The 17,526-nt window shown below is 42.5% G+C and overlaps 1 protein-coding gene across 10 annotated transcripts in view; it reads right to left on the bottom strand.

The window, feature by feature from the left end:
- Positions 1-17,526, bottom strand: part of RBM47 (RNA binding motif protein 47) — an 82,035-nt gene that overhangs the window by 10,972 nt on the left and 53,537 nt on the right. The window contains exon 1 of one of the 10 annotated variants that reach the window (XM_056334787.1): positions 10,872-10,893. The exons of the other annotated variants lie outside the window; for them this stretch is intronic. The gene's annotated coding sequence lies outside the window, so the exon portion shown is untranslated. Of the gene's footprint in view, positions 1-10,871; positions 10,894-17,526 lie in introns of those variants that run through there. 10 annotated transcript variants of the gene reach the window in all.

Raw genomic sequence — 17,526 nt, 5'->3', positions numbered from 1 at the left:
CTTCATGGCTTGTTAGCAAGTCACTCCTTCAGAGAAGTAAGCGTACTGTTTCTCATGAAAATTTGTCTGGCTTTTGCTTCTAAATAGGATTATTAAACCTTTCTCTGATAGACTAAAGAGTCTTTCAAGACCTCTGCTTTTGCCTCATGGTAATATTTAAGTTGTGTAATCAAGCCACAACTCTGTCTTTTTTATAAAACTTGCAGGATGAACTCCTAAATTCCTAATTCCTTCACAATCAGTCATTTTTTTTACTTTTTTGGGGTTTTTTTTTTTTGTTTTTTGTTTTTTGTTTATTTGAGTTTCTGCATTTTTCACCCTTGCTATACACAGGGATGAAGATTATCTCTCCTTCTTCTTCCCATGTCTTTGTCCACACCTTCTCAGCAGAAAACCACATAGGTTTTTTGTCAATTCTGACTCCAAATCCTTCGCTGAATCATCACTTGCTGGGGTTATGTCCCATACAGCAGGCATGCCTTGTGTTTGTTACTTCTAAATGCCACAACCTTGTGTTCAGTGCTATCCCAACTGCCTTTTGAGCAGATCCCACCTACCGAGTGCTACACCATTGGCTCCTCCTCATTGCTTTTTACAATTCCATCATCCTTTGCATTATCCACTGATTTATTTGCGATATTAACAAACAACCAGCTTGTTGATGGAACTGTCAAAAAACACTAGCCCCTGTAGGAAACTCTGCAAACCAACGTAACAAATGCTTCCAATCTGGGTTTGACAGGCTTACTTTCAAAAAAAAAAAAAAGGACAAAGCCTCAGTCAGATTTATTTATTCTATGTAGTCGTGTTATTTGGTGGGACACAGACTTCCCTCTGTCCCACAAGGACTCTGATACATACCCTTAGTTAGAATGGTTTGGCCATTTTCAGTGCATTGGTTACCATGCAGGCAGGTCTTTCACTAGTATAGCAGGCCCAAGTCCACAGAAATATGGGTGCAAAATTGAGGCACCTAAGTCTAATTTGTACGGTCCACAAAACCCATTTTAATCCTAGTAACATTAGCACCTCCAATTTTCTTCAGTAAAGCTCCTAAGCAGTCCAGAGCTGTGCTGGTCTGCATCCAGAGGTGCCCCTGCACCAGCCAGGGCAAACAGCACTGTGCCTGGTTTAGCTCCTAAACGAATTTGGGATTGGGAAACCAGACCTGTGAGCCTCCATCTGTGGTAGGGCCTGATCCTGCAGGTGTGTTTGGGCTGTGGGTGCTACATGCTGATGCTTCTGAGCCATTTTAATTTAAAAATAGGGAGAGCAGCAGGGGAGACAGAGAACCTGGAGGACAATAACAGCAATGTGATTCCCAAACAATACTTTAGAAAACAGAATTTCTTGTAAGCTGGGTCTTTCATGGAAGTGCATCAGTTTTGATAGCTTCTTGCTTTAAAATGTTGTTGATAAATATGTTTCTCTCACATTCAGATGTTCCCCTTTTTAATGTGTCACAGTCAGACATTCCTGGGAATTATTTGACATAATTAAAAAAATGAAGGCAGAGAAAAACATTTTCTTTTTTTCAGTTCACAATTTGTTCCTCCTAAAAATGTGTCCTCACCTTTCCCTGAATGAAAGCAAAACTTGTTAAACAAACACTTTACTGTGGAATAGTCATTACCTTTACATAGGCCACCCGTTGGCAAGTGAATTACTTATTGCCCCAGGTTTGAGTAAGTTTAGAAATGAGTCATTACCATCAATTTTGGGTCAGCTTACAAAATAAAAGTCTGCATTCTGTTATCTGCAGGGCTTAGTCACTGGGGCTATCATCTAGAAAGCTACACATGGGCACCAGGGCTGTGGAGAAAGGAGAAATGGCACAAAGCCTCCCCTGCCCACCAGAAACCAGCTGGTAATTTGGTGGCTATCCAGGAACTGGCATGTTCTCCAACACTTTGCATTGCACCAGCAGAACGATTTTCTAGTATTGGAAGTTGAACTTGAAGCTACTGTTAAGTGCTGACGGCCATCTTTGCTGCAAACACTACCATAGACTATTTGTGATAGTGAATAATGAAAAATTATTTGTGAACCTAAACCACATTTATCTCTATGTAATTTATTGAGAATGAAGATTCATTATCAAATGTGTTCATTTTTTTTTCCATGCAGCTGCACAGAGCTGAATTTCATAAGTATATGCTACCTAAGACAATTACAGAGCCCATGTAGTCCTACTTGATGTAGCTAAATACACATTTAACAATATTCATTGCCACATGACACAAGCAACAATTTCACAAAGTTCAGATATCATCTACCTTGATGAGAAAAAAACGCAGGCATGTCTGGTCTGAGAGCTCTTTCCTCTTATTGTTACCGCCTTACAAAATGGGCTGCCAACACAACCTAACTTCCATGTCAAAAAGCAATCACTCTCAAGAAAATAGTTTCCAAAAATATGTATTTCCAAAGTGTTCAACCATACTTGTGCATTTCTTCAGTCCACAGTAAACTGCTCATGAAAACTTGCTACCACGTGTTGTGGGTGTACAGAAGGCATGAGCTAATACTGTGCGTTTAGTAGCCTTAATAAACCAGACTCATTTCAGTACATCCACCAAGTGTGACTAATGCCAGAAGAGGAAAAAATTTAAGCTACATTGAAATGTAGTGACTTGTGAAATATAAGCCTGCTTGATTGTTTAATGCCACATTAGATGGATGCTGACGTCTGACAGCCTACCAGGAGCCATGCTTGTGAGTCCTTCAGTTCGGCATCTCTGCTCCAAGGTCTCTCCCTCATGCAGGTGAGCTCTCACACGTAGATGTCTCACTGAAACCATTCAAATTTCACTTCCCCTTGCTTATGAAACTCCTTCCCTGCTGCCAGTCGGGCAGGTGTAAATAGCTCTTGCCCTACACACTAATTACCTTCTTTTTAACCTATCTTTTTTCACACCACCATTCAGAATATTAAATGGGAATCTTACAGGATTGGCAGTGATTGACCTAAAGCATACTGTGAGCAGGCTAATTAGCTAAGGCAGAACTTTTATTAACTAGAAATAACACACCTTGATTAACAACAACACAGGGCCAAACACCGATGTCCCTTGTGCCTGGGCAAAAGCAGCTCAGAACCCCAGTGAGAAAGCCATGGCCGCAGTCCGTATGGCATGTTACACCCTGGGCTTGCCCAGCACTGGGCAGTGTCCTGTGACGTTACACAGCCACCTGCTCCTCTGTTGATCCCAGTGTGGTAAAACAGGTTTTTACAAACACGGGGACACAGAAGGTGTCCTTGTGGCAGCAACCACGTGTCCACTGCACTCACGTGCTCCTATAAAATGGGGTTGTTTATGTTTGCGCTTAATTCATCCTTCCAGTTTTGTGTTACATAGATTTAGTGGCATCATGTGTCCTTCTGCGGGTGACACAGCAGTTACATAGCACGGAGACAAGTGCCAATGCCACAGAAGGAGCACGAGAGCCCAGGGAGACCTGCTGTCTCTGTGATAACTGGAGGGAGGGGGGGGCAGGGACAGCCGTGCCCCACCTGCAGACCCTGGACTGTACAAACTCCTGCTGAGCTGACACAGCGCGCCCTCACGGGCACCACTAACTTCAAGGATCTGCCGTGGTTTTGCACTTTAAGCCAGAGCTGCTGCAAAGGGAAGGCTGGTTGCTGAAATTTTAACTAAATACACCCTGTTGACAGAGGGAAATAGAGCTACTGGTTTAAAAGTGACCTTCCTAGTTTTTTAGTTGATATGGTAAGGGCAAGCGGTAATCCTGCTGCTCACGCCGAGCCGCAGCTCTGGAAGCATGGCTGCTGTTACAGCTTTTTATATTTAAAAGCTGTCTCTTTTCTCATGGCAACTTTAAATACATAAAATGTATATAACAACAGCTGACTAAGAACGACCATATAGCTTTATCACAAACATCAGACATCCACAGAAATGCTCTTCCTGAAAACCCAGTTTGCCTGTTTGCAGATTTATCAGCCAAACAGAAAAACACAGGGGCCACGTCAATTCGAAATGAAGTAGCAGCTCGAGCATTGCTTCAAGTGTGACACGCAAGTTATCTCCCTTTTTAAAGATCATTATGCATCAGTTTTCTTGGCAATACTGTCACTCCTTTCCTACTAATTATTTGCATAAATGAGCTGAGCAAAGCTGGTGTCTCTGGGGCTGTTAGTGAAGCTGAGCTGTGGTATGCCTGACTGCAGGACCCGGGGCCAGCCTAGCAGCCATGGCAGGGAGCTGCTGTGCCAGGTGCCCCTTCCCAAACTAACAGCGAAATAGAAAGTCCCACCTCTTTTACAAACATGTCTAATGTAGCCACCAGCCCCACATGTGCTTGCTGCCATCCCATGTGCTTGCTGGCGGAAGGCTTTGCCCTCTGTTTGCAATCAGCTTTGGAGACATCCCACTGGAAGCAGTGTCTTGGCTCCTGTCCATGCACAGTGCAGACAGAGGTGAGGCAGGGAGCAGGTACACTGACAAAAGGGTCTGATCTTTGGTAAAAATTCCATGCAAAGACTTTGCCTGGCTCCAAATTAATTTATATTTCAAGTTTCAAAGGCTATTCCTTGATGTGGTTTTCAACAGGAGTTGGACAACAGCTTGGTTCCCTACCTGCTGTCACTAATGGTGAAGGGTCTGGAGCACAGGTCTTATGAGGAGCAGCTGAGGGAACTGGGGGTGTTTAGTCTGAAGAGGAGACTCGGGGGGGACCTTATTGCTCTCTACACCTACCTGAAAGGAGGCTGTAGGCAGGTGGGGGTAGATCTCTTCTCTCACATAACTAGCGACAGGACAAGAGAAAACACCCTCAAGTTACACCAGAGGAGTTTTAGATTGGATATTAGGAAAAAAATATTCATTAAAAGGGTGGTCAAGCATTGGAACAGGCTGCCCAAGAAGGTGGCAGAATCACCATCTCTGGAGATATTTAAGAAATACATAGATGCAGTGCTTAGGGATATATTTTAGCAATGGACTGGGAAGTCCTGGGTTAACATTTGGACCTGATGATTTCAAAGGTCTTTTACAACCTAAATGATTTTATGATTCTATGAATCTATTGAAATGCAGATGTCTAAAGCTGAATCTTGTGGTGGGGCAGTGCAGGAGAGAGTGCAGCATTTCAGCATGGCTTTTTTGCTAGGGATCTTTTCTGGAAATCTTTCATACAGGAAAGGGAAGGTTATTAGGGATGGTTGATGGTTTTTTTGAGGCTTTTAACAAAAAAAGCAGTACTCGAGGCCAAGAGGCCATGACAATGTCTGCAGCGTGTCAGACACATTGCTTTACCTGCAGCTGAACTGGGTGAAGAAGTTGTCCTAGGTTAGGTTAAACACTTGGAAAAGGTGGGTTTTCTTAATCTGGCTCATTTTGGCAAAACTCTGTGTGGAAAGTGGTGACCCGTGTCAGCAGACTTGAAGGGGCAGAACATTGGCTGGCAAGAGACTTGATGAGTAGGTTGTGATGAGCAGCTTGGGAGAGTAATCTCATCGATCAGATCAGCACTAGTTATTGACAACGACATGTCTGTCTGCTGTACAAGTTATCCTGCTGGCAGCACCGCTAAAGCACTGCATATTCTCATCATCATGCACATGCTTGAATTGAGGCCATCAAACTTGTCCATCTCCAGCTAGGTTCACCTGGGAGAAACCCTTTGGCTCAGGTGCTGCATGGGACCCAAGGAGACGCACACACAGCAACATTTGCTGCACCACATCAATTCCCACATATGTTCAGGCATGAACTTTCTGCCCACTAGAAGTACTGTACTTAAATGTAGAGAGAAACAGTCTAAAGTACCTAAGGGGTAGGATAAGGCTGGCCTACAAAATTCCCAGGCTAGCTGCTGAAATTCAAACTTCTGCTGATGGTGACACTTGGCATCCCAATCCAGGGCTTATCATCAGGGGTCTGGCCACTGATTTGAGTGGAAGAGTTCATATTTCAAGCTTAAGCTATAATTTTATTTCGGTCAGTTAGTCATGTTCCCCTTGTATGAGGCAAGTTAATGTTCTGGGCCTGAAAAGTGGTTTTCAGGGTGGAGCTACTGCAGAGGGAGTCAGTGCACAATTCTTCGTTGCTTGAATTCTTCCTAAGTGGCCTAAGCACATTAGAAATGGCTGGTTCCATTTGAAACGCACCAAAACCTGTTGGCTTCATCTTTTGATTGTGTTCTCTTCAAAGAATGACCATAAAGAAATAGAAAATAAAGGGTAACATTTCCAGCAGTACTCAGCATCTAGCACTACTCCCCCTGACGTAAGTTGTAAGACTAATAGCTTCTATAAGGATGTATTTAAGACAGTGGCGAGCGCTACTAAAAATCCTGCCTTAAAAGTCTTGTAGGGACTGGTTATGTTCTCCAGACACCAATCAAAAGCAACATATTTGGCTTGAATAAAAAAAAAGTTAAAAAAAATTACTCTAAGTATGTTCTTTTACTTCTTGCTCCTTTTCAGGAGGAAAACACCTGAAATTATTCTGTAAATTAACATCCTGGAATTTCCCAGGTTAAAACTTCAATGTTAATCAGATAATTGAACAGCAAATTTGTACAGTCAACAATTGGCTATAACTTCAGACTAGGATTTGAATTTATATATATATATATAACTTCTTATTTTCATCACTATCATTAAGAGCAATAACAACCACAGCCTAATTCTCCTAGCTATACTATACCAGTTCCCTTAGCAATGTGAATCTTACCTCACAGCAATTTTATGTACAATTTCAAAAATGGAGCTGAGATTACAATTCCCCTACAAAATAAAGTCACTTTGCATTGTGCAAACTTCCTGCCTATTCTGTTATCAACCCTCTCTGCATCCTTCTAAGGCTTATTTAGTTTGGGATGTGATCCTGCAAAGGCTGTCAAAGGTACTGCTTGCATTATCCATAAGCACCATCAGTGTCCAGCAGTGAATGTCCCTAGGATGGAGGTCCCTAAACGACCTCACCTCCTGGCCTAGAAGCTGCAAAAATAGTATTTGATGTGATATCAATGATGATATCTTAAACAATAAAAACATGAAAACTTTCCCGAGCCTGGCACTTTACTTCTTGCCATTGCTTTTTGATGATCACAAGTGAAAATTCTGTTCATGCACATATCGTTTTCCTATGGCGAGAATGAAGCAATGCTGATGAAGAAGTTATGGATGTTCCACCCAGAGCAACCCTACCAAGATGGTTGTTATTTTCCCTGCTGCAACATGAATTTTGTCAATGCAATGTGTGTTTCTTGAGTGCTTTTACGCTACTGAGTGCCAAACCAGCCATCTCAGCTTAAACCACTTCTAAAGGAAGTTTGTGTAAGCGAAACCCAGTCTCCTCCCTTATTTTATAATGCACTTTGCTGCAAGTCATTCAGAACTTTGTCCCAACAAGTTGTATAACCCGTGTGTGGTACCATTTGCACCAGCTCCATCTTTTACCTAGTCTAACTCAAAATAATTCTGTAACTCTCAACTCTTTCAATACAAACCAGTCGCTGGCTGAGGCTGAAGTTATTATCCTGCAAGCTATTAAAGCCACATGTTGAGGAAAGCCGAGAAGATGAGAGATGGGTTGTGTAATCATTCTTATCAGCTTTACAAATCAGGAAAAAACACAAGCCTTCCCTTTTCTCCAAATTCCCATATTTCAATCTAGTCAACAAAGTCTATGATTACCATGGCCTGACAGGAAAATGTGTGACATAAATAAAGTAAAATGTCACTTGGTATGTAACAAGTTTTTCCTATTCTGGATGAGCCAGACTTGATTGGAAACTTCTTGTGGCATTTGTTTACTATGAATGCAATTAAACAGTGTTCTCTGCAAAATTGCTAGTACAGATAACTGTGTCCTCCTCATTAACTGTCTGCTTTAAAAAGCATTATTTCTAGGAAAGAAAGAAGCACGAACTAGGACCTCACAAGGACCTGTCACAAGAAAGACAGGAAAAACAATCTTTTGCAACTGAAAAACAAAATCACAAATAGGCTCATCTGTTAATTATTACATGGGAAAGATAAGACATTCACCTATTTCACTTCTTGCTTTTTCAAAGAAAAATGTTATATATGAACAAGCTGATTTAATTGGGTCGTTGGAAATGTCTGTGAAAGTCTTTGCTGAACTCTGTGGAGTAGGGATATGCATGCACGCCTTTGTGATTTTTCTTTGTTATTATAATGCAGAACACTGTTTACATAAGTGTTATGGTAACATGTTCCACTGTACAGTGCAACCAAGAGTATCTAAAAAAGTTCATAAACTGGAGTTTGCTTTTCAGCCTTTCTGATCTCACTTTTTCAGCTAACTCTTCTGGGGATCCCAGAGCAAAACACAACACATCCTGCCTGTTCATACAAAGTCTACTGGATTAGTCAGTTTTATAACAATAAAAATAGCTTCAGACTTCTCAGTTTTTCAGTTCACCCTAATCTTAAGCACTATTTTTATTGCGACATTCTCAGTTTTGTGTTCACCACGTGAACACTGCAGCAACGGGGGGCCCAACCTGCAGCCCTGCTTTCAGCAGAAGGCAGAGTTTTCAGGGAAAGCTGAAAGTGGCCCAACGTGTTCCCTACCCCTCGGGTCACAGAAATGAAAATCAGTGTAAACCAAACCACAGTTGGGATCTGAATGTTTGCTGCTGAAAGTACATTAAACTCAAAGCATTTGGCTTAGTCAGTGGATGGGCGGGTGGTTTGGTTTTTTTTTTTCCTTTGTGCACTGACATTTGACCCCTTTTATAATATGCACCTTGCACCACTGAAACCCAATTAGTTATTTATTAAACTCAGGTACCAATGGCTGACTTGTACATATCAAGCTTTTAACTGCCTGTGTGCGGAGGAGAGGGGGATGAAAGGCAGTCGTCTTTGCTGTGAAATTCTGTCATATCGGCAGAAAGGAGCTGCAAAGTGCAGCAATTTGTACCTGACCTCTAATCTAAGAAGTTTGTGCAAACCTTTGAACCTTGGATTGAAAATGAGAAACAAGGTTTACAAGTACAAGGAAGAGATTTCCAGTACTCGTTACCTGTGCCCAGGGTTAATATTATAAATTTAAAAAAAATGTTTAACCAAGGCAGAGACTCTCTCAGGAGGCACCATTCGTGTGCTGAGTTAATTCAAGACAATTTAAGTCTACTGAAATTACAGCTCGGTTGGAAATACCTAGGGTTTGGAAGTGAAATTTCTGTGTGCTTCAGAAAAGGAGTGGGATTTGAGACAGATGTCATGTGAAATTCACCTTTTGCTGACCTTAACTGGGATTTTTTTTTTTTTTAATTAAAAGCTGACGAAAGAAGACAAGCAACATTTGATTCAATATAATTTCTTCAGCAAAGAATGGAGCTGAAATGCAGAACTGAATAGAAATTATTTGAAAGAGTAGCAAAATGGCTCCTCCGTTGTTAATTGGGCTTTCAAACATTTCTTTTTATCCAACACATTATCTAATCTTGATTATACAGTGCAGAGCTATATATGAAACTCATGGAAAAATAATCAAACCAACATTACAACAAGCTCTTGATAGACAGTCATCTAGCATTGTCTTGATGAGCAAAAAGGACATGTTTTGCAGTTCTGTTAGATTAACCATGTTAATTTTTTTTAAAAAGTTCTCTCAACCCTGTCAGATATTGGCAAGGTCTTTGGTGTAACATCATCAGCTAACACCAACATGCACCACCGTGGACTGTTTTGGGTGTGAAGACCTTCAGAGACCAGCTGTGATAATACAAAGGAAAAAGATGCCTTTCTGTACCCAGGCTGTTAGGCCATAGAGCATCACAAGGGATGGCAGTAACTTTTTGTAGCGACATCCCTCACATGCTCTGAGCACTGGCTGTCATCCATGGCAAGCTTGGGTGTGCAAAGTGTGAAGGCGCACTATACACACACGTTTTGAAACACAGCTTCAATCCTACCTAGCACAGGACAGGACACCATTATACACAACTGCTGCATCTGGTCCACATGTGAATGGACAATTTTGTCAATGCTTTTAATTGAACCCTACTTATAACAGCTATATTTCCTTTTTTTTATTATTTTGTTTTTTTAAACAGGTTTTAGATTCAACTGATTTTTTCCAGATTTAAGTTCAAACTTCACTATTGTCGTCAGCACTGACCCCAACAGAGCAGTAAATGAACAAATGTATAAATAAATAAATAAGGGTGAACAGATTAACATCATATATCCTATGTCATACACAAGCCTTAAACATTCACATTCTGCCTAAGTAGAATATGAATAGAATAATATCAGAACTTGATTTTCTTAAAATGCTATCAAATTTTCAGTACACAGAATGAGTTGTATAGATTCCTTTGTAACAATACTTGCATATATACCTGCTTGCTCAATCTTCCTATCCACCTTCAATCTACACCCCCAAATTCTGTACCTGAAGCTGATAACCCACTTTTAAAGCTTGATTTTTATGTTGATCTCTTGAAAAGGCAGAACAAAATACCAGGCAGCACAAAAAGACGACAGCAGAGAAAGACCGACTGAAAACACAATGTCAGGTGGTTGTAAACGTCTACCTTTCACTTCATTAATTTAAGACAGTAGAAAAAATATCTCTGAGACAGGATTTTATTTTATTTCCTCTGTCTAAAATATCGGGGTTAGTTTTCACTGTTCTGACATTCGCTTTGCTATTTGCTACACAAATTCTTTTAGATATTCACATGTCGAGCTCATAGTTCAAGCTTAGAAGTAGTTGCTTCCTTCTCAAAAATCACTTTAGGACCCTCTAAAGGCAGGCAAAGCCCAGACCTGATACCTTGACAATGACATATGTTTGGTCTCAACTCCCTGATAAATGAAAACCAGATAAAAAGCCCTACAGAGCAAACAAGATTTCCCTTACCTCTCTGGTCCCACGATCGAAGTGCGAAGTGCGACAGGTTAAGGGGACTCGTGCCTTTGCCTGAGCAACCTTTCTTCCTAATGGCAAGAGCTGGGTAGCCTGGTTATACAGTTTATGCATCTCTTTATTGGCCAGCGAGCGTTAGCCATTTAAATTCCTTGGGAGTCATTTGTTAAGGGCTCTTAGGCTGAGGCTAAGTGGGTGGGACGAGAGGAGAGGGGATGTTAGTGCTGCCAGATGCAGAGAGCTCTCCAAAGCAGTTTGAAGATTAATAGAAAACCATCTGCAATGAAAGGGATCTTTGGCGGGAGGGTTGGGTCCAACCTTCAGGGAAGCACAGGAAAGAGAAACCATGACATTTTTGCAGGGAGGAGGAATTGGAAGAGAAAGATTTTGTTCAAAATTCAAAACTTGGAGAAAAGGGAGAGAAACATGTACAAACAACTCCTTCCTAGCACAAGGCGTTGTGCAAATAGCTTGAGTTACAACAGATAAGATAAGAAAAGGGCATATTTTGCTTGACGGTATGAGGGGTTTTTTTAGTTAAATATTTAATTTTTTTTATATGTGTCTGAAAAAATTATTTCAGGCTGCCCTGAATTAATTTGCCTTTGGTTGTAAGAAAAAAAAATGGTCTGCAGCTCCTGGAGTGAGAGGGAGGTTTGCTGATTTCGGCAGCAACAGGACGGTAGGAACAACTCAGTCTGTGCTGTGTACCCAGCGTGCACCGTCTCAGCAGCAAACACGGAAACTCAAACGTGTTTGCTCAAAAGAAAAAAAAAAAGAGCCTGGTGCAGAAGTAAAAGCATAGGGGTGGTAAAACATGATTCATGACAGCAGAAATAGTCTGTACATAACAACGGAGCATTAGGCCCCGGGAGCACTTAGGCAAAGCAAACAACACACCTTCTCAAGCAGCCAAGAGGAGGAACTGCACCGAAACACTCTCTGGATGATGGATTTGCCCGGTCGGCAAGCAGTATGCACAACCAGCTGGCGGGAAAACAGGGAGTCGGGCATGCCTTGGGAGACAACTTATTTCTGGGAAAGGACGCTGCTCAGAGCAGTTGAAAAGCAAACAGCACATTGCAGAAGCCAAACAACTACAACTTTCAGTCCTTTCCCAGATTTTTTTACTAGCATAGCCATTTCTTTCTTTTTTCTCTTTTTTTTTTTTTTTTTTTTTTTTCCAAAAAGTAAAGCTTGGTCCAGATCTCCGGCCAAGCAGCACACAGGCAGCAACCTCAGGGCATCCCTATGTGGAAGAAGTGCCTCAACTTCTCAATGACAAATGCACAGTGGTGGATGCTGCAGAGGAAGTACTGTCAGTTTGTATCAGATGGTCCTACACAGTAATTTGTTCTTGCCCTCTGAGTGGTTCAACCTGGGCATGTAAAACTTAGAGACATCCTTGTACTGCAGAGTCAGAGGCTGGTCAATAGAGAAGAGGGGTAGGGGACTCAACAGGTGTAGATATAAGAACTCTAAAATTAGAAGGCTCCACGTTAGAGAGAGAAATGTGGGGTGTGGAGGATGGCAAAGACTGGCAAAAGAAGCATCTTTGTGGCAGTTTCTAAGAGAGAACAGGAATGATAGCTGTTCTGCTTATGCCACGAACCCAAAGGGTGATTGCAATCACTCTGTTCTGGCTTCTTATACTTATTTATCCACAGTACTGTGACCATGGTGCATTAGGCCCTGTACAAAAACGCCTGCAGCCCAGATCCTGGTCCCAAAATGCCTGCAACCCAAGTCTACTGTACAAGTCTTCCATCTTCAGAATTCTCTGCAAATGCTAACTCCTTAGCTACAAGAGCTGCAGAGAAGCAGGTACTGCTCTGTAGACAGCGAGTCTGCAGCATGGAAATTCAGTAGTTTGCCCAAGACTATGGAAGGAATTAGTCTCAAACCTAGGGATAAAATCTAGGAGATTCTGCCAAAATCAGATCCATACCTCAATCCCACTGATCTATACACGGAAACAAGTACGAAATATTTAGCTGGTTTAAGCTTGCAAAACTCCCCTCCACCAGATTGATTTTTTTAAAGTCAGTATTCTTCTCTTTGCATTTTTCTGTTGGAGAACAAACTAAACTTTTAACCGTAAGCATTGTAGAGCGAATCCTGTCAGCTACAATCATGCATGCATGTACTTGAATGCACAGGGAAGACTATTCTGGTGTAAGTGGAATGAAAAAGCACTGATGCTAGTGAGTTGATGGGCTCATTTTTAGAAGGCTTTTCAATATACCTTGTGAGTTCAGACCAAGTAGGGAGGCCCCCTCAAACCCTGGACTTTCATTTTAGCTCCATCTTGTTAGTTTCCAAGTTATGTTCCCATTATTGTTTAAAGCAATGAACATCAACAGATTAGGCTGATGCAGGGTATTCTGAGGTGTTAGCATCCCCAGTGGCAGAATTTGAAAATATATTATTTTGTCGTGCAGGTTGTGCTTTTATAGGGGACTTAACAAAGCTGGGCAGAATTCTGCAAGTGTCCCCCCTCAAGCTTTGCCTAGTGTTAGGCCCCTACTTCCCTTCAGCTTCAAGCACACTGTATTCATAATGATAACAGGACTTTATATGACTCTTCATGATGATTCTGGCATCGTGAGAGGGATACACCTACAGCAGAGTGGGAAAGTGTTAAGGACAGAGTGGGAAAGTGTTAAGGGCAGAGCCATCTGATCAGCAGGGAGGATGGAATCTGTACACACACACACACACGCGCGCACACACGCACACAGATGCACGCACACTCCTCTCCTCATACAGCACCCACTGCTCTGGTATAAGTATATAAACACATCTTCTCTCCTAATGTACAGCTTGACTACAATGATGAAGTGTCACCCTCTGTTACAATAATACCATAAACATTTAGTTGTTTCCTCCTTCTGATGATTGATGGCTAAGCAGGGGCCATATTCTAGGAGATGCGAAAGAGAACAGTGAAGAGTCCATCCAGACAAGTCCATACCTATGTTTCCCATAGACCTTTAATTTCCTTTTATTCTTTCCTGTCGTGGGATTACATGTGAAAGTTTCTTCCTAAATAATTCTTCTCATGAATGCAGTGATAGAAAAGGCTGGATATTTGAAGAACAAAGTGAGACTCCCTGGAATATGCTAATGCCTGTGAGATGGGGACCTTCTGCCTGACACAGAAAAGGCTTCCAAGGAGACAGTGTGCTTCCCCTCATCTGTCTCTCTTCTGCGAGCAGACACACAATCTGGCCTCCGCTGACTGGGTGCACTGGGGTCCTTGATGTGATGACAAGCAATAATAAAGCATTGGATCTGCTTTCTGGAATTTTTAGAAAGACCAAACCCAAATACTTTGGGAGATTCAGGGGCTGATCATACATGCTAATCATTTTATTGGGGTGGTGTCATTTTCTGGTTGAGAGTGAGTATTTTTGATGATCATGGTAGGAAATAGGCTTTCAGGAGATATTTCAGTATGGCAGCTTAGCATCATGTGACAGTGGAGAGACGTGAGCAAGTGAAAGGAGAAGGGGGAGTAAGGAGTGAGCAGGGGGTTGGGTTTTATGGTTATATTTGGTCTGCAAAAACTATTGAGAGACTGCAGTGGAATGGGAAAGGAATGTGCCAAGTAAAATATTTCACTGAAAGGATGGATGAATTTAAGAGTGACCTGCAAAGTCTCGGTCTCAGAAAATCTTTCCGGTTTATCAGTATATTCACACATAAGCCTGTCCTCAGCCACAATACAGCCACAAAAATTAGGCTTTCATAACAGACAGCCTTTTTCTTTTCCTTTTCATTCTCTTTTTAACAAAACCACTTTGTGTTTGGTGGAACAGGTTCTCACAAGTTTGTAGAACCATTTTATTGCCTATTTGAATGTTTAAAGGGACAACACCACTTTATTTAAATGAATAACATGTTATTTTACACCTGTTCTTACACAATGAGAGTTAATACAGCACAATTCGTCATTTCCTGACTTTCATAAGCTATTGCAGACCAAAATCTGGGGAGATCCTTCAAAGAACATACAGTCTGTAGCAGGTACCGCAACACTTTGGGTTTTTATCAGGTGGATAGTATACAACAAACACACATATATGTCTCATAACAGCTTTACTAGATAGTCTCCAGGGATTTTGAGAGGTAGTCAGGCACCCAGGTAGACATGGAGACAACAGCTTTTTCTGTGCATAACCTACGTCAGTGCTTTCACCTTTATCTTGCTACATCACAGAGGATTCACAATAAACTCCCTTGCAAAGGTGGACTCCCCTTCTCTCTGCCAGCCCCAGCCACATCCCCCATCCCAGCATGGAAAGGACAAAGTCACAGCCCTGAAGGTGTGGCCCTACCAGGGGTAAATTTGTCCAGGGACACCCTGGGCTTTTCTCTTTTGTTTTTTAAGCTTGGGTTTTTCTGGTTCATGGGAGCGAGAGTTGCTCTGATAACCTTAACGGTCTCTAGACAAAGTTTTTGCTTTATTTTTAGCAAACACTTCAATTGTCATTCTGCAATGAAATTCAGCACAGAGGATCACCCTGGAGAGTAGGCTCAGTTTCCCCATGTGCAACTTTGTGCTTTCATTTAAACTTGAAAGCAGGTTTATGTTCCAAAATGTAAGAAGACAGATATTAAATAAACCCATGGAGTGCAAGAGATTTCAATTAGCACACAAAAGAAGAAGGAAACCAGCAAAACCCAAAGATTTTTTATACAGCACAGGCATTACGTTTCTGTGGCATGTTTGCTTTCCATTAAAATAAATACAGAGTGGCATCTGGATAGACATATCTGGCAAGGGAGATTAATACGATGATCGTTTTCCAGTCCCTGGGTAAATAAAACACTCTGTGGGAAAAAAGTTTAGCCCTCACTAGCCTGCTGTGGCTGCTCAAGACCAGTGTTTCACACCACACTTCTCACAAACATGTTAAACTGGCGCTGCCAGCGTGAGGTCCCACTCCATCCTTCCCACAGCCACCCTATGCAGCCCTCGCTTGTGCTGCCACAAGAATTTGTGTGGCTGCACTCTGCACACACGCTACCTGAGCACCTGTGCTGGCAGAGGGGAAGGAGAAGGTGGGACCAGTCCTTCTGCCAGTATTGCTGGCTTAAAGCATTTGTCAAATCACCAGTATTGAGCAAATCCATGGGAAAACAAGGGAAAGATTTCTTTTGAAGCCTGCTGAATCTAGTTTCACAGCATAGCGCCCGCTCTGGAGAAGCTGATGAGATTGCACAGTGGGGTAGATGAGAGCCTTTCTGTAACACCACCGAGCTCACTGAACTATCCAGAGAGATCAGAGGGTAGAACAGCAAACTGTTACTCTTTGTAAGTTTGAATGCAGCATGTGAATTTTAGTGCTGCACTTATCAAGAGGCTGAAGGTACGGGAGGAATCAAGGAGGGAGGCACAGCACAGCAGTGTGAGCTCTGTGAGTCACTGAAAGGCACCCGGTGGCCACCTCCTGTGGCTAGCAGGGATATCCAGCCAGCACAAACCAACCATGTACCAACCAATTTTGGTAATTTAAAAGTGCCCAGCAAACAACAGTCTCACTGGTTCCCTCTGGGGCCTTTTTGCAAAGCCGAGCATCACAGGGTTTTGTGACACAGGTTCACAAGAGGGAGGACCAAGACGTCCAAACAGGAGGCTTCCAGAATCGGGGTATGAAAATGAGAGTGGCTAGCACACACAACCCTCATTTCTTCTCTTCCAGCAGTTGCTCTGTCCTTCTACAGGCCACAGAAGAATATAGAAGTATTAAGAGAAACAGCTTTTCCTCCAGCCAGCAGGCATCATCTCTGGTTAGGGCATGAGCTTTTCTATTCTAGTTCTTAATGTTGCATTGAAAATACGACAATAAGCATCACTCGGAAATTGTTCGTAAAAAGGAGTTATCAGATAAGGGAACCGACACAGTTTCCTTCAGGAAGACATATTTATTTTTCTGCCTCCCTGTAACACAAAGGAAAAAATTAGACTAGAGGAGACTGCAGGGGAGTTTGCTGCATCCATTAACTCTGGTGTCTCTTACATTATGTTTTATTACACATTCACAACTTCCATGTCTCAGAACACTGATTTATTGTCAGGATTAGAAAAAGCAGCTTTTGATGGTGTCAGCAGAGTCTGAACTGCCATGCACAGAAAAGGCATCGGGACCAAGTAAGTCTGTGTTAAACAGACTAAGCTATATACCTGTCCTATGCTGCCAGGATACCTGGGATGGGACTTTACACGGTAAAAAGCTGCTGTGACTGAGCCACCCATTGGCAGCGTGTGCCGCTGTGAGTCAGGAGCGGGGTCACACCTCCTGGCCCATCACCCTGCCTTGCATGGTGCACTTTGTCCCTACGGCCCAGGGTGGATTTGCCTGTGCCGTCCGTGCTCTTGCCTTACCTAACCTCACCCCAGCGCCCCGGCTCCTCCTCCACCACTGTCTGCACACTGTCTGCTCCTCTCCGCTGCTGACCTTTGCTACAGGCAGGCAGGATTTGGGTTGCAAACCTGCCTTTGGCTGAGCTTTCTTCTCAGCGGCCAGCGTTGTACCAGAAACCGGCTGCAGGCACGCTGTTCCCAAACCGCAGCAGCTTGCTCTGGTTTGGGGCTGTTTTAAGCTATGCTGCCAGTCTAAGGCGTGCTTCTACAGTGGAGGAA

The sequence above is a fragment of the Falco biarmicus genome, chromosome 1, assembly GCF_023638135.1.
Source record: "Falco biarmicus isolate bFalBia1 chromosome 1, bFalBia1.pri, whole genome shotgun sequence".
Classification (NCBI taxonomy): Eukaryota; Metazoa; Chordata; class Aves; order Falconiformes; family Falconidae; genus Falco; species Falco biarmicus.
This window is presented reverse-complemented; position numbering and strand designations above follow the sequence as displayed.